The 27384-nt window shown below is 34.9% G+C and overlaps 2 long non-coding RNA genes across 2 annotated transcripts; both read right to left on the minus strand.

Moving 5' to 3' along the window:
* Positions 1-9500: 9500 nt before the first annotated feature.
* LOC145051891 (uncharacterized) lies at positions 9501-12296 on the minus strand. The gene is made up of 8 exons (XR_013683854.1): positions 12248-12296; positions 11487-11537; positions 10953-11020; positions 10456-10523; positions 10257-10383; positions 10036-10161; positions 9876-9953; positions 9501-9786 (listed from the first exon to the last, which is right to left on the minus strand). It is a non-coding gene; the product is annotated as an uncharacterized LOC145051891 (long non-coding RNA).
* Positions 12297-14140: 1844 nt separating this feature from the next.
* Positions 14141-15670, minus strand: LOC145051893 (uncharacterized). Its single transcript, XR_013683855.1, has 6 exons — positions 15610-15670; positions 15042-15350; positions 14878-14942; positions 14578-14799; positions 14393-14500; positions 14141-14313 (listed from the first exon to the last, which is right to left on the minus strand). It is a non-coding gene; the product is annotated as an uncharacterized LOC145051893 (long non-coding RNA).
* Positions 15671-27384: the final 11714 nt, after the last annotated feature.

A 27384-nucleotide genomic window follows, 5' to 3' on the forward strand; every position in this document is an offset into this window, starting at 1 on the left:
GATTTGAAAGATGATGATAATAATTAAAAAGGTAGGAATACATAAATGTGGCTGATTATGAGTTGTTAAAATGAGTAAACAAACAGGGTAAACCTAGATTCCACCTTGCTAAATTTATAATCTTAATATTATCATAACACAATTGAATTGAAGAAAATACCAAGTTTTAAAATCCGGCCAAAATACTCTTCAGTTCATCCTAATCAGATGATGTCTCTCCTAAAAATGAAATCACATTAATAGGAAAATACAGAGGAAAGTATAATGCTAAAACTAGTTAGATTTTTAAAGTATAATGTCTTAATAGGAAAAATATTAAAAGTAAAATGTCTGAATGTGAAAAAGATATAGAGATAAGAGATTAGATTTTCAAAGGGTCATCATAAAAGTACAATGGACAAAAAATAACACCTGCGTATCTTCTATCCCTGTTAGAAAGTAAAATCAAACAAGTTTGATATCTTAAAAGTAATGTCTGAATGTGAAAAAGATATAGAGATAAGAGATTAGATTGTCAAAGTTGCATCAAATGTCCAGTTTAACTTTTAAACTCCAATCTTTAAGTAAAATCAAACAAGTTTGATATTTTAAAAGTAATGTCTGGATGATGATATGATATGATAATAACTGAAAAATGGAAAGGAAGACAGAAGAAAATAATGACGAAATCTTATATGAAGTTTGATTTCAAAGTGAAAATGATAAATCTTGAAAATCATACAAGTAAATTCAACTCTAACAAAACTATTATGAGAAAAGAATAACATTTGGCTCTTTGTTGTATATACAATACAATTTTAAATATAAATGTTAAAAAGATATATAAAAAAATATATATATAATACCAGGAGCCAAATTGGATTCACGAGGGCCAATAAAATAGTGAGAAAGACTCCTTCCATTAGAGTGGCAATGAAATGACACGGATACCCCTCATCATTAGTTTGACATACATTAAGTCTGTAATCCTGCTACAGACCACACTTGACAACCTAATTAAGGAATAAAAAAATTAACATCTTATGTAATCATCAACTAATTTCATTCCCATTTCTATTTCTAATTCATGTGTTGAGAGAGAGAGAGAGAGAGAGAGAATTACCTTCATACCACCCAAGCCATGTGAGAATCAATCAATTGATTAATTGTAACGCCTGCAGATCCGGGCTAGTCAATTTAGAGGCAATAGGGGTCGAAAACGACTTTTCGACAAAAAGATTGTTTAGAATAAATAATCTTAACCAAGTTGTAGAATATGTCACAGGGTTTCCGTACATATAAAGAATGCCGAAATCCGAGTTATAACGAAGAAGTTATGACCCGTCGAAGTTTCGCGTCGGAACCGACACGGCGCCGAGAAACGTAAATAGTAAATTTATGATAGAGCGAGATTTAGATTTAGCGCTCTAAACAAAAGTCGTAGAATATGTTAAACTAAGAACTTCGATAAAAAGAACGCCCAAATCTGACTTCGTATGAAGAAGTTACGATTTTTCGAAGTTTCGGATTAGCAGTGTACAGTCCGAAATTCGAATATTAGATCGAGCGATTTTTAGCCGACACAACCTAAACGAGAATTGAAGATCTCATTATTAGTAGTGTAACAATAAAAAGACAGACGAAAATGGACATCGGATGAAGAAGTTATGAGATTTTAACGGACCAATCCTGTCCCGACCTGTTAAAAATATAACTTTAAAAATAAAGTCAAAATTAGCCGACGGAGTCTAAACGAAAGTTGTAGAGTACGTCTCCACCTACGCGTGGATATAAATAACGTCAAAAACGGAGTTCGTATGAACGAGTTACAAATTATAATAGCATATTTACGTATTAAAATAAAGTATAAATCATATATACGTACACATATATATACATATGTATATATCATTAGAAAGGTATCGACGATGCGGTCATTATAAGACTAATGTTGAGTTCTTTCGACATTAGTTTAGTGCAAATATCATTAAATCTATTTAAAATAGTATTATAAAGGGGTGTTTAGTTGTTTATATAACTATAAGGTCATTAAGTAATTATGGAGGGTAGTTTTTGTAAATTCAATTACTATAAATAAGAGGCTTGGGCTCTCATATTTCTTGCACCATTCTCTTGATTCAAGAGTCTTTCTCTCCTTATCCCCCGAGCATTTCGGTCCCTCGTGATTCGACTTCTCTTTCTGTAGTTTTAGTATAGTAAGGTGAGCGCTGAAGCGTTGCACGAATCTTTCTTAGAAAGATTCAGCGACGAAGTTCTGCCCCTACAGAGCCCGACTCCTAGCTAAAATCTCCTTGTAATTAAGTTATGCTTATCCTATTTTAAATATAGTTTATATTTAAAATTAGTATTGTTATTATAAATTTATAATAAATATTTGAGCTATTATTATGAATTATATAAGTGTCGTTATAATATCTTTTTAACTACTCGCGGTACGGGGAATCTGGTTTAAAGGGCCGCATAGGGTTGTTGGATTTCAGAAGTGCTATATGCCAAAATGGTCATGCCCTCCGGTGTTTTATGTCTGGCCCCTGTCTGTACATAGTGGTTGGAAAGTATTGTTTAAACGCTTATATAATAATAATAATAAGACTAATAATTAGTCACGGTAAATCTTAGACTAAAATCTAGTGGTAATAATACTAGGTTTCGTCGAAGGAAATTATTTTAAAGTAAACGAAGCGCTGTCCGAGTACCGAGTCACCACCTTCTCAAGTGAGTGCATGGTCCCTTTCATCTTACACATAGATATGAAGTATTTTAATATAAATTACGTGTTATGTGTGCATATTGTCTTAATACTTGCTGTCTATGCTGGTGAAAGATTTTTATACATGTTTTAAATGATGTAAACTGTATAAAGTATTTTATATCTACAAAATATGTTGCGTAAAACATGGGTAGATGAATGATGAGGGATAAAAGCTGAAATAGAGGAACTTTAGTAGTACGGACCTAGTGCCCTATAGGTAATACATTGGCAGCAGTGGACCAAGTACCCTATAGATGAGCACTGGCAGCTGCGCCACAACCCGTAGATGTTTTAGATCTATGGTAAACGTCCTAGCAGCTGCGCTCTAAGGACAGTATCAACAGCTGTGCCTAATAGGGAGCCTTATGACCATGACAGTGGCGTTAAAAGGTCAATACCGGCAGAAGCGCCTCATAGGAAATGTCCCAATTCTGGCAGTTGTGCCTAAGTGACAAGATTAGCAGCTGCGCTTGACCAAAGTGTCATTGGCAACAATGGACTTCATGTTGTTTCCTTAGGATGATCCTTAGGAATGAATGAATGAGAAATAGCTGATTCTTAGGGTAGATCCTTAAGAATAAAGAAGATAATGGGGATGGGTAATTGGGTTGATTATTTGATTGTTTAAACATAATAATTATATTATTGTGGGTTGAAAACCCTATGTACTCACCAGGTTTCCCAACTTGACCCACTCAGTTTATTTATATCACAGGTGTTGATATGAAGTGACATTACACTGAGAGATTTAAAGAGATGTAGATCACTAGTGTAAATAATTGTAAGTTCTGTTTATGCTTATGTTTCTGTATTAACGATGACATCCCAAACGTTTTAAAATGAAATAAATACGTTTCTTCGAAAATGTTTTAATAACGTATTTACCATGTTTTTCTGGGAACAAATTCCGCAACATTTTTATAAAATGAAGTACTCTGATTTTTATAAAGCATAAACAACATCGGTCTTTTCTGGCCGTGAAAATGGGGATGTCACAGTTGGTATCAGAGCATTAGTTTAAGCGAACTAGGAATATGGATTTATTTCTAGACTTAAACTTAGAATGCTAAGCGATGATTGTGAGGTGTGAGCACTAGCTTATTTTAGGAATTGTGCCTAAAATGCTTTTATGTGCTAAATGCTTGTGCCTGATATGCTGTTATTTGTTCGGATCTATGGTTTGTTGCCGACCGGATCTGGAAACCTTATGTGTTTAGGATTCTAAGCGTTTAACTACGATATTAGAACTAGCATATAAACGTTTCGGAGTGATAAGAATGATTTAAACGTCAATCCTAAGTAAAGGTCTAGATTCACCTTATTCGGCGTATAGATCAAGATGGCAAGAACCCGTAGCGGAAACGTGAATGCAAATGGGAACCGAGATCAACCCCCAACGATTGAGCAAATACCGGTTGTGGTAGCCGCTGCTGAGCCAATAACGATGGCAGGAGTGCAAGCGATGATCCAAGCAATGTTGGATCGTCAAATGGAGGAAACCAGACGTTTGCTCCAGCAAAATCGTGAGGAAGCGACTATTCAGATCGAACAGCCCAAGTTGAACGAAGGGCAGACTGAGGAAGGAAACTACAGTGGGACTGTTGGTCAAGTCAACCCACCAATAGTTCGACAAAACAACCAAGATGACGAAGTCGAGAGGAATGGATACAAGTACAAGGATTTTCTGACTTGCAAGCCATCAACTTTCACTGGAAAGGAGGATCCGATCGGGGTCATGGATTGGATCTCGGAGATGGAATTAGCTTTCATGACGTGCGGTTGCAAGGGAAAACAACAGACCACGTTTGCAGTGCGTCAGTTTCAAGGAGGCGCTGTACGATGGTGGAATACCTTGGGAAAGACGCTGAGCCCCAATGAGCCCCTTCAACTGACATGGGCAGAATTTTTGGTGCATTTCAAACGTAGGTACTGCTCAGCCCAAAATCTGCTCGAGCTAGAAAACCAATTCCTTACCTTAAAGAAAGGAAGCATGTCTATTGATGAATACACCAACAACTTCACAGAGAAGATGGAGTTCGCCTTACGTCTTGTTCCGGATGAGCTGACAAAAATTGACAAGTACGCAAAAGGACTTCCATGGGAATATGCAGTGCCAGTGCGTCAGGCACCTACTTTGGAGGCAGCTATCTGGGCTGCCAAGTCGGTTGAGGAGATGATCAAGGGAAGAGCCGCCAACAAGACCGAGGTTGGCGAAAAGAGGAAGTTTGAGGGGTCTGCGAAGCCCGATGAGAGAAGCAAATCAAGTACCAGGAAGTTTAGAGGAGGAGGGAGTGAAGAAAGATGGTGCGAGAAGTGCAAAAAGAAACACTCTGGAAAATGCAGTGAGGAAGTAACTTGTTTCAAGTGTGGGAAGCATGGGCATTATGCCAACGAGTGTAAATTCAATAAAAGGGTGTGTTACGAATGTAATGAGGAAGGCCACTTCAAGCAAGATTGCCCAAAGAGAGAGGGGGCTACAAAGCCAAATGTGCCGCCAAAGCCAAAGGCGAGAGCATTTCAAATGATCCTTGACGAAGCAGATGACAATGCGAGGATTCAGGAGTGACAACTTGACATCCAAAGATCGAGTTATGAGGTAGCCATAGAATCGTATGATGTAGCCTATTAGAGGCATATTCTAGGGTGAACTTGAACACCTATGTAATAGTTTCAAGGAATAATAAAAACCTTCGTTTTGATATCTGATGTGTTAAGCTGTTATATGATTTTCTTGTGTGGTGACTTGGAAAACTGTGGGACAATACCTGAGACGAGTATGAGTAGGTGTGAATGGTAGTAGAGGCCTATACTACCGGAAGCACAGGACTCACACTTGGATCAGGGAAAGTCACAAGGTTACCAAGAAGCTAGTAATTGGTTTCGTGTGTGTTGTTACCATCGTTTCGGTAATGACTAAGAAGATTGTTGATATTCCGACCCTAGTGGTCGTATCGAATCGAGTCCGACTACGATGAGTATGTTGTGTGGTTCAGAGAACCAAGTTTGATGTAGCGTCCGACTTAAACCAAACGGTTGAAATCAAAGCGATCAATAGAAGTATCGCACTCGTTGTTAAGGAAGTTGGTGGCTAGAAATGCCTAATGTTAAAGTGTGATTATATCACATTAGAACATGAAGGAATGCATAGTCTGTTTTAGAATTTAACTCTAAGAGACCTAAGTCTAAGTGTTGCAACATACGATGATAGGTCATTAGAATATGACACATCGATCTATAGTAGTAAAAGAACTTATCTCAAGTCCGTATCCAGCAAGGATCGAGATTGTGACTTGAAGGTCATAATTTGGAGTCTAACCTGAGGTAGAGAGCAGGTGCACGATCGAGTACTCTTACAGTCAATGAGTTTAAGAGATAGAATTGAAGGAATGTAGAAGTTATAATTATTACCTAGGATGAAGAGATGACGTATGGAGTCATTATATGACCCTGTTTCGTTGATGATTCCGGGACGTAATCATCCAAAGGGGGAGATAATTGTAACGCCTGCAGATCCGGGCTAGTCGATTTAGAGGCAATAGGGGTCGAAAACGACTTTTCGACAAAAAGATTATTTAGAATAAATAATCTTAACCAAGTTGTAGAATATGTCACAGGGTTTCCGTACATATAAAGAACGCCGAAATCCGAGTTATAACGAAGAAGTTATGACCCGTCGAAGTTTCGCGTCGGAACCGGCACGGCGCCGAGAAACGTAATTAGTAAATTTATGATAGAGCGAGATTTAGATTTAGTGCTCTAAATGAAAGTCGTAGAATATGTTAAAATAAGAACTTCGATAAAAAGAACGCCCAAATCTGACTTCGTATGAAGAAGTTACGATTTTTCGAAGTTTCGGATTAGCAGTGTACAGTCCGAAATTCGAATATTAGATCGAGCGATTTTTAGCCGACACAACCTAAACGAGAATTGAAGATCTCATTATTAGTAGTGTAACAATAAAAAGACAGACGAAAATGGACATCGGATGAAGAAGTTATGAGATTTTAACGGACCAATCCTGTCCCGACCTGTTAAAAATATAACTTTAAAAATAAAGTCAAAATTAGCCGACGGAGTCTAAACGAAAGTTGTAGAGTACGTCTCCACCTACGCGTGGATATAAATAACGTCAAAAACGGAGTTCGTATGAACGAGTTACAAATTATAATAGCATATTTACGTATTAAAATAAAGTATAAATCATATATACGTACACATATATATACATATGTATATATCATTAGAAAGGTATCGACGATGCGGTCATTATAAGAATAATGTTGAGTTCTTTCGACATTAGTTTAGTGCAAATATCATTAAATCTATTTAAAATAGTATTATAAAGGGGTGTTTAGTTGTTTATATAACTATAAGGTCATTAAGTAATTATGGAGGGTAGTTTTTGTAAATTCAATTACTATAAATAAGAGGCTTGGGCTCTCATATTTCTTGCACCATTCTCTTGATTCAAGAGTCTTTCTCTCCTTATCCCCCGAGCATTTCGGTCCCTCGTGATTCGACTTCTCTTTCTGTAGTTTTAGTATAGTAAGGTGAGCGCTGAAGCGTTGCACGAATCTTTCTTAGAAAGATTCAGCGACGAAGTTCTGCCCCTACAGAGCCCGACTCCTAGCTAAAATCTCCTTGTAATTAAGTTATGCTTATCCTATTTTAAATATAGTTTATATTTAAAATTAGTATTGTTATTATAAATTTATAATAAATATTTGAGCTATTATTATGAATTATATAAGTGTCGTTATAATATCTTTTTAACTACTCGCGGTACGGGGAATCTGGTTTAAAGGGCCGCATAGGGTTGTTGGATTTCAGAAGTGCTATATGCCAAAATGGTCATGCCCTCCGGTGTTTTATGTCTGGCCCCTGTCTGTACATAGTGGTTGGAAAGTATTGTTTAAACGCTTATATAATAATAATAATAAGACTAATAATTAGTCACGGTAAATCTTAGACTAAAATCTAGTGGTAATAATACTAGGTTTCGTCGAAGGAAATTATTTTAAAGTAAACGAAGCGCTGTCCGAGTACCGAGTCACCACCTTCTCAAGTGAGTGCATGGTCCCTTTCATCTTACACATAGATATGAAGTATTTTAATATAAATTACGTGTTATGTGTGCATATTGTCTTAATACTTGCTGTCTATGCTGGTGAAAGATTTTTATACATGTTTTAAATGATGTAAACTGTATAAAGTATTTTATATCTACAAAATATGTTGCGTAAAACATGGGTAGATGAATGATGAGGGATAAAAGCTGAAATAGAGGAACTTTAGTAGTACGGACCTAGTGCCCTATAGGTAATACATTGGCAGCAGTGGACCAAGTACCCTATAGATGAGCACTGGCAGCTGCGCCACAACCCGTAGATGTTTTAGATCTATGGTAAACGTCCTAGCAGCTGCGCTCTAAGGACAGTATCAACAGCTGTGCCTAATAGGGAGCCTTATGACCATGACAGTGGCGTTAAAAGGTCAATACCGGCAGAAGCGCCTCATAGGAAATGTCCCAATTCTGGCAGTTGTGCCTAAGTGACAAGATTAGCAGCTGCGCTTGACCAAAGTGTCATTGGCAACAATGGACTTCATGTTGTTTCCTTAGGATGATCCTTAGGAATGAATGAATGAGAAATAGCTGATTCTTAGGGTAGATCCTTAAGAATAAAGAAGATAATGGGGATGGGTAATTGGGTTGATTATTTGATTGTTTAAACATAATAATTATATTATTGTGGGTTGAAAACCCTATGTACTCACCAGGTTTCCCAACCTGACCCACTCAGTTTATTTATATCACAGGTGTTGATATGAAGTGACATTACACTGAGAGATTTAAAGAGATGTAGATCACTAGTGTAAATAATTGTAAGTTCTGTTTATGCTTATGTTTTTGTATTAACGATGACATCCCAAACGTTTTAAAATGAAATAAATACGTTTCTTCGAAAATGTTTTAATAACGTATTTACCATGTTTTTCTGGGAACAAATTCCGCAACATTTTTATAAAATGAAGTACTCTGATTTTTATAAAGCATAAACAACATCGGTCTTTTCTGGCCGTGAAAATGGGGATGTCACATTAATTGTCCTGAAAATTTAAAATCAAAATATTAAAAGTACAATGCTTGTATATGTAAACATGTATATTTATAATAAAAAAACCCAACAAATTATAATTGTTAACAACCTACCCATAGAGTCTACCTGCCCTCTTTCAAAACTTTGAACCATAACCTAAAGACATTTTTAGACAAATGAAGGTATCTGCATGCAAGCATTTCCATAACCTCTATCACATGTTGATCTCACTCCATTTCAAAGTAGAAAAAATTAAAAATCGAGCAAAAGTAATAGTACACTTTTCCTTTGGCTGTTCATTTGAAGCATTATTAATTATAAAACTAAATGAATCATATAAGAAATAAATTAATACCGTAAGCATCATTCTTTAATTAGTAGAAATATTAAATAATATAACTTACCTAAATTGTAATTAAAAAAATCACGTTTTGCAGAAAAAAAGTTAAGGACATCATGTTTATATGGCACCTATTTAATCAATCAATCAATAAAAATCCCTCATTTATTCATATGAACTGAAAAGTAAAAGTATACCACCATATCATCATCATCATCATCATAAATTCATAATATATAATTAAGGTTATAAAGTCTTACAACGATCAATAAGAGGTGATAAGGGTAATGAAGAATAATAAAAAAGATGGAAATTTTGTTACTATATAAATAAATAGTAGGTCTTGATGTCAACTAGTAACAGGTGTAAAATCCATTTCAATTTTCAAGAACCATGGATCCACCACAAGATTAATTGAAATGTATTTAGGATCAACATAGATTTCATTATTCTTTGTTATGATTCCAACAACTAAACAAAGGAACTGTAAGATGAGTGATAGATTGGACCTTTGATTTCAGAGTCACAAAATTTGACAACTCATTGATCTCTGCTCATGTCATCACAGCCATCAAAGACACATAAAGTCTGATGACCTGGCATTTACAATGGAAAAAGGTTTCATCATCTTCTTCTTTTTCAGAAAATATATAAAAAGACTTGCCATAACAAACTGGAAAAATACCTTTTCTTTTCTTCAAAATCATAACAATACTTTGGCCTAACAGTCGTATTTGGCTCTTTCTCCAACCACCCTGAAGCTCTATATAAAATACACAATACAATTTTAAAAGTAAACATTAAAAAGTTCACAAAGCAATATAAAAAATATATATATAGAATACCAGGAGTCAAATTGGATCCATGAGAGCTAAGTCAAGATAGTGAGAAAAAAAGATTCCCCTCAGTACCCCTGTACAAACATCCTTCCAGTGGAGTGGCAGTGAAATGACATGTATGCCCCTAATCATCTGACATTTGAAGATTCATGTTTACACCATTCGCAAAATAAGTTTGTGATAAATTTTTAAAAAGGTTGTCAAATATAATGGTCATAACTCATAACCTCTTTCACATGGGTGCCTTTTATCTCCAACACATTTCTTCAGGAAATACTGAAACTCTGCAACCCTCAACATCAGCTAGCTTCAGTTCATCTTCTGTCACAGATGGCTCACTGGAGCAAAATCTAACTGAAAATCATTCTGAAAATCATTAACTCAAATGAAATTTAAAGTATTTTAAGGTTGAAATAAATGGCTAACCTTTTCCCTTTTAAACCAACCAACAACTTTAAGCATTCCCATTGAAAGAAAAGCCACTGCTCTTCCAACTGGATATAAAACAATTAAAGGCCATACCTATTTAATACTTGAGACATTAATTATATTAATGCTAATTTTATTATTATAAAGTATAAATACAGTTGGGAGTTTCCTTTTTCATTTTCTAATGTCACAAAGGGCTCCCTCCCCTGTTCCTTCTTTCACCAAAATCTAACACAAACATAAAATGAAGACTCAAAAAAACTTAAAATCTAATCCACTTATAGACTGATCATAACCCCCAGTCAGTGGATAATCTGACGAGCAAACTCACTAAAATCAATTTTTTTTTCTGATAAAAACTCAAAGTTTGAAATGATTCAAGATTTTTTTAAACCACTTTTGTTAATTAGAAGAGCAGAATCACAATCATAACAACAAAATAGCTGTTGAATTGTATCTCATATATTAAAAACTAATTATTGAAAAAATCAAACCTCTGTTTGGCTGTTGAATCGACATCATTTCTTCTTCTTGTTCTTGATTAAGACCAAAAGCTCTATCACTGCTCCAGTCACAACACAACACAGGATGTGATATTAATTATTATTAATTTTACAAATCTTCATAAGATCATTATATATAACATGGGGCACTTTTCATAAAATTAGTTTTCTTGTCCATACATATAACTTTATTTTTACATAAGAAAAATCATGTCTAAATAACAGAAAAACCCTGGAGTAAAAAAATAAAATACATATACGAATGAAAAGATGAAGTAGAAAAACACCCAATGCAGACCAAGAACCTATGTTAGTTAAATGTTAGTTAGTTTGACTCAAAAGTCAAAGTTGCATCAAGTGTCCAATTTAACTTTTAAAGCCCAATCTCTTTAAGCAAAATCAAACAAGTTTGATATTTTAAAAGTAAAATGTGTGGATGATGATATGATATGATAATAACTGAAAAAGGTGGAAATACATGAATGTGGCATAATATTATATAAACATATTAACAACAAGAATTACCTTCATACCACCACCCAAGCCATGGGAAAACCAATCAATTGGAAACCCTTCCTGCAATTTTAAAATCAAAATATTAAAAGTGGAATGTCTCTCTATATATGTTTATAATAAAAAAAAAAAAAACAACCTCCAAATCATAATTGCTAACAACCTATCCACAGAAATCAATCCCAAGGTTAAGTGAAGACAAGATGTTGGAAGCCCCTTCAACCCATAATTAGACAATCTATTTATTATCTGCAAAAGAAGATTCATTGATCATTAGAAAAATTATCACATGCTAATCTCACTCCATCAATATAAGAAATACATTTATACCAATAAGCATCATTCTTCAATTATATGAAGTTTGATTTCGAAGTGAAAATGATAAATCTTGAAAATCATAGAAGTAAATTCAACTCTAAGAAAATTATTAATGAAAAAAGAATAACATTTGGCTCTTTCTTGTATATACAATACAAAACAATACAATTTTAAACATTTGGCTCTTTCATAGAAGTAAATTCAACTCTAAGAAAATTATTAGAGTGGCAATGAAATGACCCGGATACCCCCCTCATTAGTTTGACATCCATCAAGTCTGTAATCCTGCTACAGACCACACTTGACAACCTAATTAAGGAATAATATTCAGAATGCAATAAAAAATTAACATCTTATGTAATCATCAACTAACTTCATTCCCATTTCTATTTATATTTCTATTTCATGTGTTGAGAGAGAGAGAGAGAGAGAGAGAGAGAGAGATCAAGAATTACCTTGATACCACCCAAGCCATGGGAGAATCAATCAATTGATTAATTGTCCTGAAAATTTAAAATCAAAATATTAATAGTACAATGCTTGTATATATGTAAAGATGTATGTATATATATATATATATATATATATATATATATATATAATTGTTAACAACCTACCCATAGATTCTACCTGCCCTCTTTCAAAACTTCAACCCATAATTACACAGTCTATTCATTATCTGCAGAAGAAGATTCATTGATCATTAGAAAATTTAACTTAACACAAGATTCCAACCACTAAACACATTTTTAGACATCTGCAAGCTTTTTTCATCACCTCTATCACATGCTAATGTCACTCCATTTCAAAGTAGAAATAATTAAAAATCAAGAAATAGTAATAATACACTTTTCCTTTGGCTGTTTATTTGATACATTATTATAAAACTATATGAATCATATAAGAAATAAATATATACTGTAATTAGTAGGAAAATTAAGTAATATAACTTACCTAAATTGTAATAAAAAAAATCACGTTTTGCAGAAAATTTGATTTCAGAGTGATAGACTGGAGCTTTGATTTCAGAGTCACAAATTTGACAACTAATTGATCTCTGCTCATATCATCAAAGCCATCAAAAACACATAAATCTGATGACCTGGCATTTACAATGGAAAAATGTTTCATCATCTTCTTCTTTTTCAGAAAATAAATGAAAAGACTTGCCATAATAAACTAAACTGGAAAAAATACCTATTCTTTTCTTTGTTGTGCTGTGTCTTTTGCTTTGCTGGAGAAAAAGCATAGATAGAACATCAGCTTCTTGTATAACTGTGGTTAAATGCTCTCTGATTACTCTGCCTCGGGAATTGCAAGTTTTTCCAAGTATGGATTCTAAGCCCAAAAACTATTGAATGCTACTCTTTTCCAAGTATGGATTCTAAGCCCAAAAACTATTGAATGCTACTCTTTTCTGTTGTATATATATAACCCTACCTGCATAAGCAAGAAAAAGAAAATCATAAAACAAATGGCTTCACTACATCTAACTTTTTAACAAAAATCATTATACCACATGAAGCTTTCTATTGATATTTTTCCTATAAAAGATATTCAATTTTATTTGCATGTTTCATAGAATAGATTAAATAGTCAAAAATAATAAAGATTTAACATACAACTTGATTAAGGGGGATAAAATGAAAATCTTAATGAGGGAAGGGAGTAAAATGTAAAATGTAAAAAAAAAAAAAAGACTCAATACATGCACTGGTAAAAGAATTATTATAGTATAACTTAACAGATTTCTTACAAAAAAGAACAAGGAGCAAAAGTAGGATTAATCTACCTGGGGTTTTGCATCTATGGCACACATTTCCAAATATAAAATTTGTAAACAGGTTTTTTTGGGGATATTACCCTTAAGGTATTATCTGGTAGAAGCTTCTTAGAAGCATCATTGAGGTAATTGGTATCAACAAATTGAAAACTTTCTTGAAACCGAATTGAAAACTTGTGAGAGCATTCCCTATGCTCTCATATGAAATACAAAAGCATTAGTGATTGAATATCTAATGTAATGTAATGAATTTTTCTTAAACCAACCAGCCATCATTTGTTCTTCTTAGTTTTATCCCAGTGCCTCAAAACATCGATTTATCTGAATGTTGGAAAACATGGAATTATCCCAGTGCTCATATTTATACATTCCCTAAACATAAAGCCTGAATGTTAGTTAAGACGCTTGGCTACAATAGCTTTAACAATTAAAATACATATATAACCCTGATCCAAACAACTATAGCAAACAGCAACAAAATTCACATGATGAAATCATATCAATTCTATCTGTGACACACTCGATTAAAAGCAGAACATAATTCCATACTCAAACACTTTACCTTTAATGATTGACTGGACCTTTTGTTTCAGTGTCACCATCAAAAAGTACAACCATAATTACAGCTGCTTAGCATTTACAATGGAAAAACCTCTCTTATCTCCTTCTTTTTCACAAAACACTTTCCATAATAACCTGCCAAAATACATTTTCTTTCTTGTGTTGTGTCTTTCTTTGCTGGAGAAAAAGAATAACCATAACTATGTTTATAATCTATACAAATTATCAAAACCGATCAAATTTTATGTCATTTTACCTAACTTTTTGGTACCCATTTTGCCCAATTTCTGCATTGTCTTCAAAATCATAACAACACTTGGGCCTAACAGTCATATTTGGCTCTTTCTCCAACCACCCTGAAGCTCTATATAAAACACAATTCAATTTTAGAAAAGTAAATGTTAAGAAGTTGATAAAGCAATCTATAAAAATATATAATACCAGGAGTCAAATTGGATTCATGAGGGCCAAGTCAATATAGTGAGCAAAAAGATTCTTCTCAGTACCCCGGTACAAACATCCTTCCATTGGAGTGGCAGTGAAATGACATGTATGCCCCTAATCATCTAACATTTGAAGATTCATGTTCACACCATTGGGATGTTAGGAGTCTCACTACTCCAACTGGACCTCATGCAGAGATTTACTTGTAATGACTCCAACCTATTAACAAAAAAATATTCAACATCTTCAAAAAATATATAAAAATTAACAATCAAAATATATTTAGTCAACTCTTACCAGGATTTAAAACACAATAGAAACAAATGTCAACCCAACTGACCAGTTTTTTAGTCAACTCTTACCTGGAACAAAAATATACCTATTTATTATTTGAGACATTAATTAATTTGAAATTATATTCATGCGAATTTTACTATAAAGTATAAATAAACCATACTTACAAGAGTTGGGACTTTCCTATTTCATTTTCCATAGTCACCAAGGGCTCCCTGTTCTTTCTTTATCCTTTCTGGTTTACATATGCTACAGAAGAATCATACTCAGTTATCCTTTTAGATAGCCAGAAAACAGGATGTGTTACATGATCCAGTTTTCCTGTACAAACATCCTTCCATTAGAGTGGCAATGAAATGACATGTATGCCCCTAATCATCTGACATTTGAAGATTCATGTTCACACCATTGGGTTGTTAGGAAACTCACTACTCCAACTGGACCTCATGCAGGGATTTACTTGTAATGATTTAAACCTGTTAACAAAAAAAATATTCAAGATCTTCAAAAAAATATAAAAATTAACAATTAAATATATATTTAGTCAACTCTTACTAGGATTTAAAACACAATAGAAACAAACAAATGTCAACCCAACTGACCAGCTTTTTTTAGTCAACTCTTACTAGGATCAAAAATAAACAGGCTCTCTTATTCAAAGTTTCAAGATTAATTCTACAATCTTAACTAATAAACAAACATAAAATTATTCAAAATGATCAAAATCCATCTTACTTTTTGTACAAGATCCAACAAATCCATTGCATAAGCCACACCTCCGCCCCTCAAATACTGGCACCTAATGAATGAGTCCAATTTAACGATTGTTAAATAAATCTTTCATGGAAAATTCCTTTCTTTGAACTAATTGCTTCAAATTTACCCATAATATAATATTGATTTCATCAATATTATGTCACCAGAGGAGTCATAACCTCCTTCACATTGGTGCCTTTTATCTCCAACACATTTTCAAGAAATACTGAAACTTGAGAACAAATGTGACATGAACTTTTATGCATACTTCTTCTTCTTCTTCTGAATCAACTCTGCAACCCTCAACATCAGCTTCAGTTCATCTTCTGTCACAGATGGCTCACTGCTGCAAAATCTAACTGGAAATCATTAATTTAAATGAAAATTAAAGTATTTAAGTTAAGTTGAAATAAATGGCTAACCTTTTCTTCAAAATCATAACAATCCTTGTGCCAAACAATCATATTTTTCTCTTTCTCCAACCACCCTGAAGTTGTATATAAAAATACAATACAATTTTAATAGTAAATGTTAAAAAGTTAATAAAGAAATATAAAAACTATACAATACCAGGAGTCAAATTGGATTCATGAGAGCCAACAAGATATAAGAAAGATTCCTCTCAGTACCCTGTACGAACATCCTTCCATTAGAGTGGAAATGAGATGACATGTTTTCCCTTCATCATGTGATATTTTTGTTAGGAGTCTCCAGCATATCACCCTTCAAAGTTTCAAGATTAACTCTATAATCTTAATTAATAAAATGATACAAAATAATCAAAAACCATCTTACTTTTTGTAAAAGGTCCAACAAACCCATTGCATAAGCCACACCCACAATGTTACCAATCCTTCCCTCAAATACTGGCACCCCATGAGTCCAATTTAACAAATTTTAAATAAATCATTCATGTAAATTTCCTTTCTTTAACCTAACTGTTTCAAATTTACCCATATAATATTGATGAGTTAGTTGCCCATAGGTGATGAAAATCAGAATCAGCTACAACCACATCTACAAGACAAGTCATAACCACCTTCACATTGGTCTCGAAAAGTTCTGATCAAAATCATCAAAAAGAAACATAAAATGGAGACTAAAAAATTTAAAATCTAAACCATTCTGTGACTGATCAAAACCCTGTATTTGTAGATTTTAAACATGTATTTTTCAGTCGGTGGATAATCTGATGAGCAAACTCACTAAAATCCATTTTTTTCTGATGAAACAAACTCGAATTTTGAGATGATTCAAACAACTTTTGTTAATTAGAAGAGCAGAATCACAATCAAAACAACAAAATAGAGGGGTGAGATAAATTATTTTGATGAGTTACAGAACCCTAGATCACAAGTTTAGAGAGGAATTCTCCAAAAACAACACACAAATGACCATATTTCAGACAGATTCAGGAGAAGCCTCATGAAAAAAAATCGTATCTCATATACTAAAAACTAGTTGTTGAAAAAAATCAAACCTCAGTTTGGTTGTTGAAGACGTCCTTTCTTCTTGTTGTTTTTGATTATGAACAAAAACTCTCTGACTGCTCCAGTTATCCTAACAGAGCCAGAAAACAGTATGTTATCATAAAAAGTAGCCAAAGTTCATACTCATTGTACAAATCTTGAATCAGTCCATGTATTGTTAAAATTAGTTTTCTTGTCCATACATTAACTTTATTTGTACATATGAAAAATCACGTTTCGATAACAGAAAAACCCTAGAGTAGAGAATAAAAAACTATAACAATGAAAAGATGAAGAAGAAGAAAAAAACCAATGAAAAGATGCTGACCAAGAACCCAACGAAAAGATCAAAAAAATGCAGTTTCTTTTTTATGTTGTAATGGGTCTGATGCATTTAGTTAAACTGACAAAATCAGAGTTTACAAAAAAAAAACGTCAACGAAAAGATGAAGAGGAATGCAGGGTAATACTAGAAACCACAACGAGGATAAAAAAAACAAACATCAATTAACCTTTGATTCTTTCTTAATCAAACATCAATTTTAATTTTACAAGAAAATTACAATATCTGAATCACCAAAAAAACCCTAGAGAAAACTTACATCGATCTTGATAACTTTTTGGACTAACAGGTGAATAAGAGTCTACTGCGAAGGTTGGGGTGTTTTGGTCTCTTGCAGTAGAATTACATCGATCGCCATTGGTCTCGGGGGTGTTTAGATTTGTTGAGAGCAGAATGACTTTCGATTTCCATCAGTTTTAGATCTCCGGTGAAGGATGGCGGAGCCACTGCAATCGCTATATGTGTCTGTGGGGTGTTTTTGGGAGCGGGAGAAGAAGAAGAAGAACGTATAAATAGCGGGAATCCTAAGCCAACCCTTTCAACTTCTAACGGTTAAATATTATAAAGTCTTTCCAAAATTATGATTAAGATTTCGCTTATAATGAAAGCAACGTATTAAATCTTAATACTACATACTTATTAATATGTTTAATTCTTATTTTGTTGAGAAGAACTTAAATGAAATAAAATGTTTATTTATAAATGGTTTTTGGTTGTTGTCATAGCTATTCCAGCATTTTATTTTATTTTGTTGGGGGCATTTTTTGAGTTTTTTCAAAAATATAAAAGGTTTTAAAGTAAAATTAAAAATAATTGAAGTATTTATACGTAAATTTGGCATTTGATCTAAACCCATTAGGTTAAAATATTTTATTGGATACAAATGAGTATTAAAATGTTAACTGTATACAAATATATATTTTGTTATTAAGTGAATAATTATTGAATTGTTTGATATTTTGTTTAGACAAATAGTAATTGATTGATGAGTTTCAAACTTCCAATGATGAACTATGGGCTAAATTAAATAAAAATAAAAATAAAATAATTTATTATATTTGTTATTTATATTATATAATATATTAATTTTTATTAACCTTATGAATAATATGCTTTAAGTGTTTCCAAACGTTTTCATTTTTGGTCTCTATCTTTTGTTAAATTGGTATCCCACCAAAATGTTTTACATTTTGGCAATTTTAGTCCTTGCACAAAGGTTTTTTATTTTGAAATATTTAGTCCCTACAAAAAATGTTTTACATTTTTATAGATTTAGTCCTCGTAACAAAGGTTTTACATTTTGACAGATTTAGTCCCTACAATTTACTCCATGAAAAGGTTTTACATTTAGGGCAGACTGAGTCCCTACAAATATTTAGTTTACAGAAAAAGGTTCATTTATCCTAGCTCTTAGGAACAGTAACTTTTTGATGTGCAACATTCCAAAATCACGATAAAAGTTTTAATTTTTAATTAAAGACAAATCATTGTTTTCAGTCAGACCAAGTAATAAAAAACCAAGATCAAGTACAATTGTTCTAAAATCAATGTATCAAAACATCTCTAAAACATATCACCAAAGGATGTGTACGATCACATATTTGCTTTCCGCATGATCATCTGAAGTGCCTAAAACATAAAACTTAAACTGTAAGTCAAAGCTTAGTGAGTTCCCCCAAAGTACCACCACACAAACATATAACAACATGCATACCGGGTCCACAACCATCGGGCTGGATTACCTCTGAGCCCACAACATGAGTCTAACTTGCCTTTCTGACCCACAACTCATGTCTGGATAGCTCTCGAGCCCACATCATAATTCTGGCTTGCCTTTCTGGCCCTCAGCTTATGTCTTGCTTACTCCAGAGCCCACAACATAAGTTTGCTTTGCTTTTCTGTCCTACAACTTATGTTTGGATTGCTCCCAGGTTTGTTGGCTTCCGCACATAGTAGTATTGCCTCAACCCAACCACATTATGTCGACATATAAAACAGATAAACATATAGCCAACAAACAAATATTCATACAGATCTAACAGATCACTACAACATAACAACATTATATACATCACAGTATGAAAAGATAGTAGAAAAGAACGATGCTCCAAAAGTCAACTCTACAAGTCACTTATATAACAAAAAGTGACCTAACTCAAACTACAAATCAATATTTAAGGGTTCTTCATTCCAGGTGAGTTTTCCCTCATTGTACTTGTGGGTCGAAGGCACCAGTGTCGACCTACTAGATTATGTATCATGGTATAGTGGATTGATGTTATGTTGAGTATGTGTTAGGCTGGTGGATCTGTATGATTACATATGTTCACTGAGTATGTGTTAGACTAGTAAATCTATATGATTACCAATATTCATTGAGTATATGTTAGGCTGGTAGATCTATATGATTATTTGTTTATTTGTTGTATGTTTCTCTGTTGCATATGTCGACATAGTGCGGTTGATTGAGGCAATAATGCTTAGTGCGGAGGCCAACAAACTCAAGAGCAAGCCAAACATAAGTTGTGGGCCGGAGAGGCGAGCCAGACTTATGTTGTGGACTCAGGAGCAACCCAAACATGAGTTGTAGGCTCAAGGGTAATCCAACCCGATGTTTGTGAACTCAAGGGTATTCCAGTCTGATAATTGATTAGACCCAACATGCATGATTGTATATGTTTTGTTGTATGTCAAGAAGTGAAGGACATTCATAACATCCAAGAAGTACGCGGCTTTTCCCGACACCTTTCCGGAAGGACAACCGAGACTACCAACACAGCGTCAAGTCAAATTCAGAATCGACTTAGTTCTAGTAGCCAAATCACCTTATTGTCTAGCTCCAACCGAGGTGCAAGAACATCCTAGCGAGCTTAACAAACTCCTCAGAAAGGGATTCTTTAGGACAAATTTCTCACTTAGAAGAACATCGGACTTATCTGTAAACAAGAAAGAGCATTCCAATGCTAAATTAAGCCTGATACATCGCACCAATATTATCCCTCCCAAAAGGAATAGAATATTTCGTGATGTAATGTGATGCATCTAACCAAGGGCTTGGTTGTGTTATTATGCAAGAGGAAAGATCACTACCTATACCTCAAGACAGTTTAAGACCCAAGAATTTGACTGTTCAACACATGACCTTGATTCAGGAGCAGCGTTGATTGCTCTGAAGATCTGGAGACACTACTTGTAGGGTACAAGGTGTAATACTCTCACCGAACACAGAAACACACAACACACATTCGACAAGAAAAGGATATCATACCAGTGAAGTCAAACGAAAGAAGCAAAGTCGTATCCCATTAGTGAAAGATTCACTGGAATGCCATGCGAAGATGAATGTTTTCTTAAGAACACGAGTAGCAAATAAAACTCCTGTCCATAGCACGATTGTTAATACTACTTAAAACTTGAATTTCGGGACGAAATTCCCTCTAACAGGGGGATGATGTGAGAACCCGACATTTTGAGACAATAAAGGGGTAACGCCAGTCAAATTTAAGCCAAAATTTAACTTTCCTAAAATCGTATTTGGGTTAAATAAAGTGGTAGGAATCGTATCAAGGTTTTCGTACATATAAAGAACACTAAAACCCGAGTTATAACGAAGAAGTTATGACCAATCTAAGATTCACGGCAAAAGCCGGCAACGCTGATAGACGTAAAACGCAAAGTTTCGATACAATAATTTTAGCCTTAGGTATCTAAACGAAAGTTGTAGATTACATTAAACCGTGGTCATGCATAAAAAGAACGCCCAAATCTGACATCGTATGAGGAAGTTATGATTTTTCGAAGTTTCTAACCTAGCAGTAGACAACTAAAAACTCGAAATAGAGATCGAGAGATCTTTAGCCGACACAACCTAAATGAAAGTTGGAGAGCCCGACAATAGGAGTATAACAATAAAAAGTTTGACGAAAACGGACGCCGGATAAAGAAGTTATGGGTTTTTAACGAAGTTATCGTGTCCCGACCTATTAATTAAAATATAATTAAAAATAAAGTCAAAATTAGCCGACGGAGCCTAAATGAAAGTTGTAGAGTATTTTCTCACCTTCGCGTGGATATAAAGAACGTCAAAAACGTAGCTTGTATGCGAAAGTTACGCATTTTAGAAGTTCTTGGCACGCACTTCAAAGCCTTATCCGAAGGAGTACGCCCTGCGTACCCTCGTACCCCCCGTGTACTCGGATACTAGGCTCCAAATCAGCCACATCGACCAGACACTTCGCCCGAGGATGCGGTAAGCAGTGACGCAAACGAACGCCCCGCGTACCTTCGGAGTACGCCTCGCGTACGAGGAACGCCCCACGTAAGTCCGAAGTACGCCCTGCGTACCGAGGACCTCCAGCTCCTATAAATAGATTGCGAGGGTGCCGGTTGTTGATACAAAAATCCCTCTTTTCTCTCACATTTTCGCCTCGTTTTTCATTCCGACAACATCCCGACTTCCCGGTTTCATATTCAAGCCCCGACGAAAGTCCGGAGCCCCGAGATTCCCGAGAATCTCGTTACTTTCCGGTCGAGGTGCCGCCCGGGAAAATCTCGTTTTCTTAAAATCACGCACTTTCTTCGGTGAGTTCATACCCCTATAATCTACATTTTTAAATGTGTTATCAATATTGTTTTATATACACTTTTAGGGGGGGGGGGGGGGGGGGGGGGGAATACAAGTAAACACACGATTATTATCGTGTGTAACTCAAAGTTTCACTAAATACTCATTTTTTATCAAGTAAAACATATGTGATTCATAACCATTATATGGAATCCTTCGTACGGAAAACATAACACGATATCACCTTATCTGTTGAAATTAAATAGGTTGTTATACGTATACGAATCAAACAGTTTATTTATACCTTGAGTACATGTGTTCATTTATGTCACCACAAAAAGTTACACATTACATAACAAGTGAGCATCACGCTAGGGTTTACTATACAAATGAAACGAACTTTTGGAAAAACTATAATAGTTTACGACAAACATTTTTACATGTTAAAAACTCTTTATCAAACTGTCTTACATACTTTATGTTTCCTTTCAAACACCGTTAGAATCGAATTTCAAACAAAGGTCTTCTTATACTTAAAATTGTTCTTATCAAACAAACTACTTTCAAACCGTTTTATAAACTGACATCAAGTCATCACTTTTTATTAATTTAACTTCTCTAAGGTTATATAAAACTTCTTTTATATTTTATTTGTCAAATGCACGCCTATACATGTGTGGTTATATATATATATATATATATATATATATATATATATATCATGTATACAGATATAGACATAAAAGTTTTCTATTCAGTTGGTTCAGTGCCTTTGGGTAGCAAAGGCATATTTCGATTTTACACACACATTACCAGCAACTATAATAGGTATAGTTAAGATATACTAATTACCATTCCAAGTACCAGGAATCATACAAGAATCAGTCTATTCATGAGTCTATACAAATACATTACATACTATGCGAAGAGATACAATTATATACAATTAAAAGGCATACAATCTTGAGGCATACAATTACAAAAGCATACAACTTCAAGACATACCCTTTCAAGGAATACAATTTCATGAGATAGTATACTAGATATTCATAAAATTTTATATACTACAAGTACCATAACAAGAAGGTATTTTCATGTAAAAACAAATGGACATTTTCATACGTAAATATGTTTTATACTAGGTTGTGAGACGCTTCACGTACTTTCGAGTATGCATTATTAAGTCTTGTATTATATACCAGAATCCCTTGTAGGGGGAGCGTGATACTTGTGTATAGATCTATACGGGATTGACAATCCCGCATCTAAACTGTTAGCTACAGTTAGGTCGGCAGGTCTGGGGTGACAAATGTCATAACATTCCAACGCCTGAAGAACGTTGTTACAGGCCGTCAGTGTCAATAGCATGGTTATAAAACTCACATGGAGTATTAAAAACACGTTGATTTACGGAGTTATTATATACCTTAGCAATTATAACTGTACACAATTCTACTGTTTTAGACATGAAAAACATCATGGTAGTACATTTTTGGGACTTTTAAACTACCACCCACTTATAAACAAATATTGGATTTCTGAAGCAAACATTCAAAACAGTCGCGTCTTGGTAGAAGGCTACATTTTATACTAGTAGAAAATATGGGATTTTCTAGAGTTTTCAAACGTTTACAGATATTTACAAACATGTTCATTGGTACAAACTTTCCTTCAAAAACATTTACAGGTCTTTCATTTCAGCTTTACAAATCAAAGTCACATAAATACTTATGAATTCACCAGCATTATTGCTGATACTCGCTTTCAAAATAACTTGTATTCCCAGGATACGGTTAGATAGGTACGACTACCAGGTTCTGTGAAGACGGAGCGATCAAGACTCGTCTTTTATTCTTGAATATTCATTTTTGTAGAATTGTACTATGAAAGAACTCAAATGTAATTTAAAATTATACTATTAATGCAATGGATGATGTTGTTGCTTGTTTACTACTTTGCATTGTTGTGATACATTACATGACGTCCTCCGCCCCAGAACGTTTCCGCCGTTCTCGGTTTTGGGGTGTGACAGATTGGTATCATAGCATTGTTTATAGTGAATTGAGTATATCAACCCATAAAAGATATACAAACTATAAATACAATAGGGATTAAAATACTCTGATAAAGAGTCTATACTTTTAAATAATAAAATATTTAAGTAATTATACATGTCTGCATTCATACTAAAATCAGTGTCACTAAGACAAAACAAAAGTATTATGATTGTTGGGCAGCACAAGTAGACTTAGAGACATATAGTCAAAACTGGGATGATATAGCCTGATCAACTATATTTTCCAAGGGTTGACTAGCATGTGCCTAAGTGTAGTTATGAGTTGCAACAAGTCTAAAAACTTACCCACAATACCATAATGGGAACAATAGAACGAAAACCTAAAATACTATAGGAGTATTTTGTGTATTCTATAAACTACTTATGTGTTAGATTCTTATACCCCAAATTATCGCTTATATAACATAGCTGGACCCCATACCCACGACAACTCGTACTTCCTGAACAAAGGAAATGCTGGATGGTTCAGAGAAGAACCAGAGAATGATCATCCAATCCCTTTTGAATGATCACCATACTGAAGACCTTTCGGATGATGATAACTCTGAACTCGAGAATGAGAACCTACCCCCAGTGGCTCCCAATTCAAATCCTAACCCTCGTCCAGCTCTTCACGGCTCGACACTTCCTTGCGTAGAATGCTTGGAAACATGGAGCGAAGAGCAAGATTCAACCTATGTCGTCTAAAGGAGACCGAAACTGCTACAACTTAAGCGAAGGAAGCTCAGCAGACAAAGTTCTACCAATCCTGATCCGTAGAGTTGCTTGAAACGAAATTCAGGGTAGGAAGACTCTCCAATATACCGAAGAGGTTAAATGCCAATACAAGAATGCACATCATCTACACCAATAATCCTGAAAACACTCGTGAGAGATCTGAGAGAAACCATGAGACCCTGCTGCAAGCACTAGCTAAAACACGAGCCAAAGTCATAGAGAAACGAGTGCGCCTGAGAGTGTACGAAAGACACCTTCTTAATAATGGAACGTTAATTGGCTAAACTGAGAGTTCACCAGAAGGATGACCTCCGCCAGAAAGAAAGGCTTTATTTCCCTACCTTGTTTAAAGGAACTATTTTTCTGTCTATGCCCGATGCAGCATTTTCTATGAAACTACCTTGTACTGTAAGTACTGTTAGTTAGGCCTTTATGCGGCCAAAACCATTTTACTCTGGATATGATGTAAGACTTTCTTCAAAGTCAAATTTTTCCTAAACTTATTACATCGTAAAGCATCGATGATATTGACAGTCGGCTAATTTCCGTGTCACCTTTAGTTCAAAAACCCTCATCATACCTTCGTTAATATGCTTTAGTCAAGTCATTGGACTATAGTAATTTAACTCCGGAAGCATTTCCATGTCCCTTCTAGTGGTTGGATCATGTTATCCACCAACCAACGATACCTCAGCTCGAACGACAAACGTCTTAAAAGACCATTCTACAAACATACTTCTACACTATACTATGATTGCATCATAGGGATGTAGATCAAACCATCATGAACATACTTCCAATCCGTACTAGGACTGCATCATAGGGATATAGGTCAAACTTGCGAGAACATACTTTTACTCTTTACTTAAAGCAATCGAAGTACATCTAGAGTCAACCAGAATCGCTCACAAAAATCCTTATCTTTCGTGTTATAGAATCATGTTGTCATCCGGAAATGATCAGCCGAGCAACGAAAACCCTATCCTCCATATTGATGCCGCTTCATTACAAGCTGCAGTAGCAGCTGCGGTGACAACTTTCCTTAGACACATCAACTCAGGCAACACAAGCAAGACCGACAAAGAAGTCGAGAGTTCCGATGGTAATACCAAACCGGGAAAGCAACAAATGGAAACAGTCATAAAACCGCAAAGCCGTAAGACCGAAAGGAAGAGGCGATATCGTCAAGCCCTAAAGGAGCGCAAGAGATCCCAAAGACTTGCCATGCCACAGCAACAAATGGCAACTCCTGCAGAACGCTTTAGAAAGCAGTTTCCAAGGTGGTGTAATGAGGAAGGCACTCGTGTCCACCTAACTCTGGCTAAGCACCTCACTCCTGCCACCAAGGCTAGTACTAGCCAGTCATGCCACCAATGCGGGGAGATAGGGCACCTCAAGAAGGATTGTCCTATAACAAAGAACTCTGGCGCAGACGGTAGGATTCTCAGGATCACAGCTGCAGGAGAACCTACTACGAACCCACATTAATGTAATTTAGGCGTTTCATTGTAACAGACTTATAAACCATCCAAAACTAGCACAATCAGAGTCTTATCCTTTGCGGGATCCCGTCGGTATAGGGATCTCGTACTGTGTATACTTGCCTTTTATAGTATACCTTATTCACGGCAATAGACTTGTAGTAGTCTAAGGTACTGAAACTCTGTTGATGGTTACACGGTTGTGTTTTGTCTGAAAACGTTTTATATTCAAATCTAATGTCTTTAAGTTTCTTTATGATTCCAACATTATCTTACGACTTGATTCAATTTGATCCTCACAAAAACAGCTTCATACGTACATCCCTTTCTTTGAAATCGCCTTTTCAGCGAAGTCGTCATTCCAGAACACCGAAGTACCCATGTATAGAATACCTCATAGTTCTTTTCTTTTCCAAAGAAATCCCTGAAGTACCACTGGTACAGTACGTCAAGTTCAAATCCAAAGGTCCATACGGTTGATCTTCGCTGATGAACGTATACATAGGGGTGATATATAATCAAGGTTCTACAGGTTTGGAATTGACAATTCCACTTTAACTTCTTTTTCCTCGATGGGATGAGAGCTTAAAAGAAGAATCATTTGTTCGACTACCTTCTCAACCTTAATTATATACGACTCGTATACCCGAGACTGTGATAGATGAACCAGGTATGAGTTCTACTATGAACTTCAGGATGAAGACTACCCAAGACTATGAGTGATCGTGCATCAGCGAGAATAAACTCAGAAATACCTACCCTTTTCCCTAATTCATGAGTAGTCATACTTTCTTTAGTATCTTCACAACAGCTACATCGAGCCAACATCAGGTGCTTTGATAAAGCAGTTCGTCCTAACCTCCCTAAACAACGAAGCTCTAGTTATTTATAGCCACGAACCAAGTACAAACCCTCTCATCATTTCCTGTATGAAAGCTCAAAAATGCTTATGAAAGGAATATCATGTATTCGTTGCGCACATCGCTGAGACGTGCCAAGAAGTGAAGGACATTCAGAACATCCAAGAAGTATGCGACTTTTCCCGACACCTTTCCGGAAGGACAACCGAGACTACCAACACAACGTCAAGTCAAATTCAGAAT

The sequence above is a fragment of the Lactuca serriola genome, chromosome 5, assembly GCF_051521515.1.
Source record: "Lactuca serriola cultivar US96UC23 chromosome 5, Lser_US96UC23_V15, whole genome shotgun sequence".
NCBI classification, from domain to species: Eukaryota; Viridiplantae; Streptophyta; class Magnoliopsida; order Asterales; family Asteraceae; genus Lactuca; species Lactuca serriola.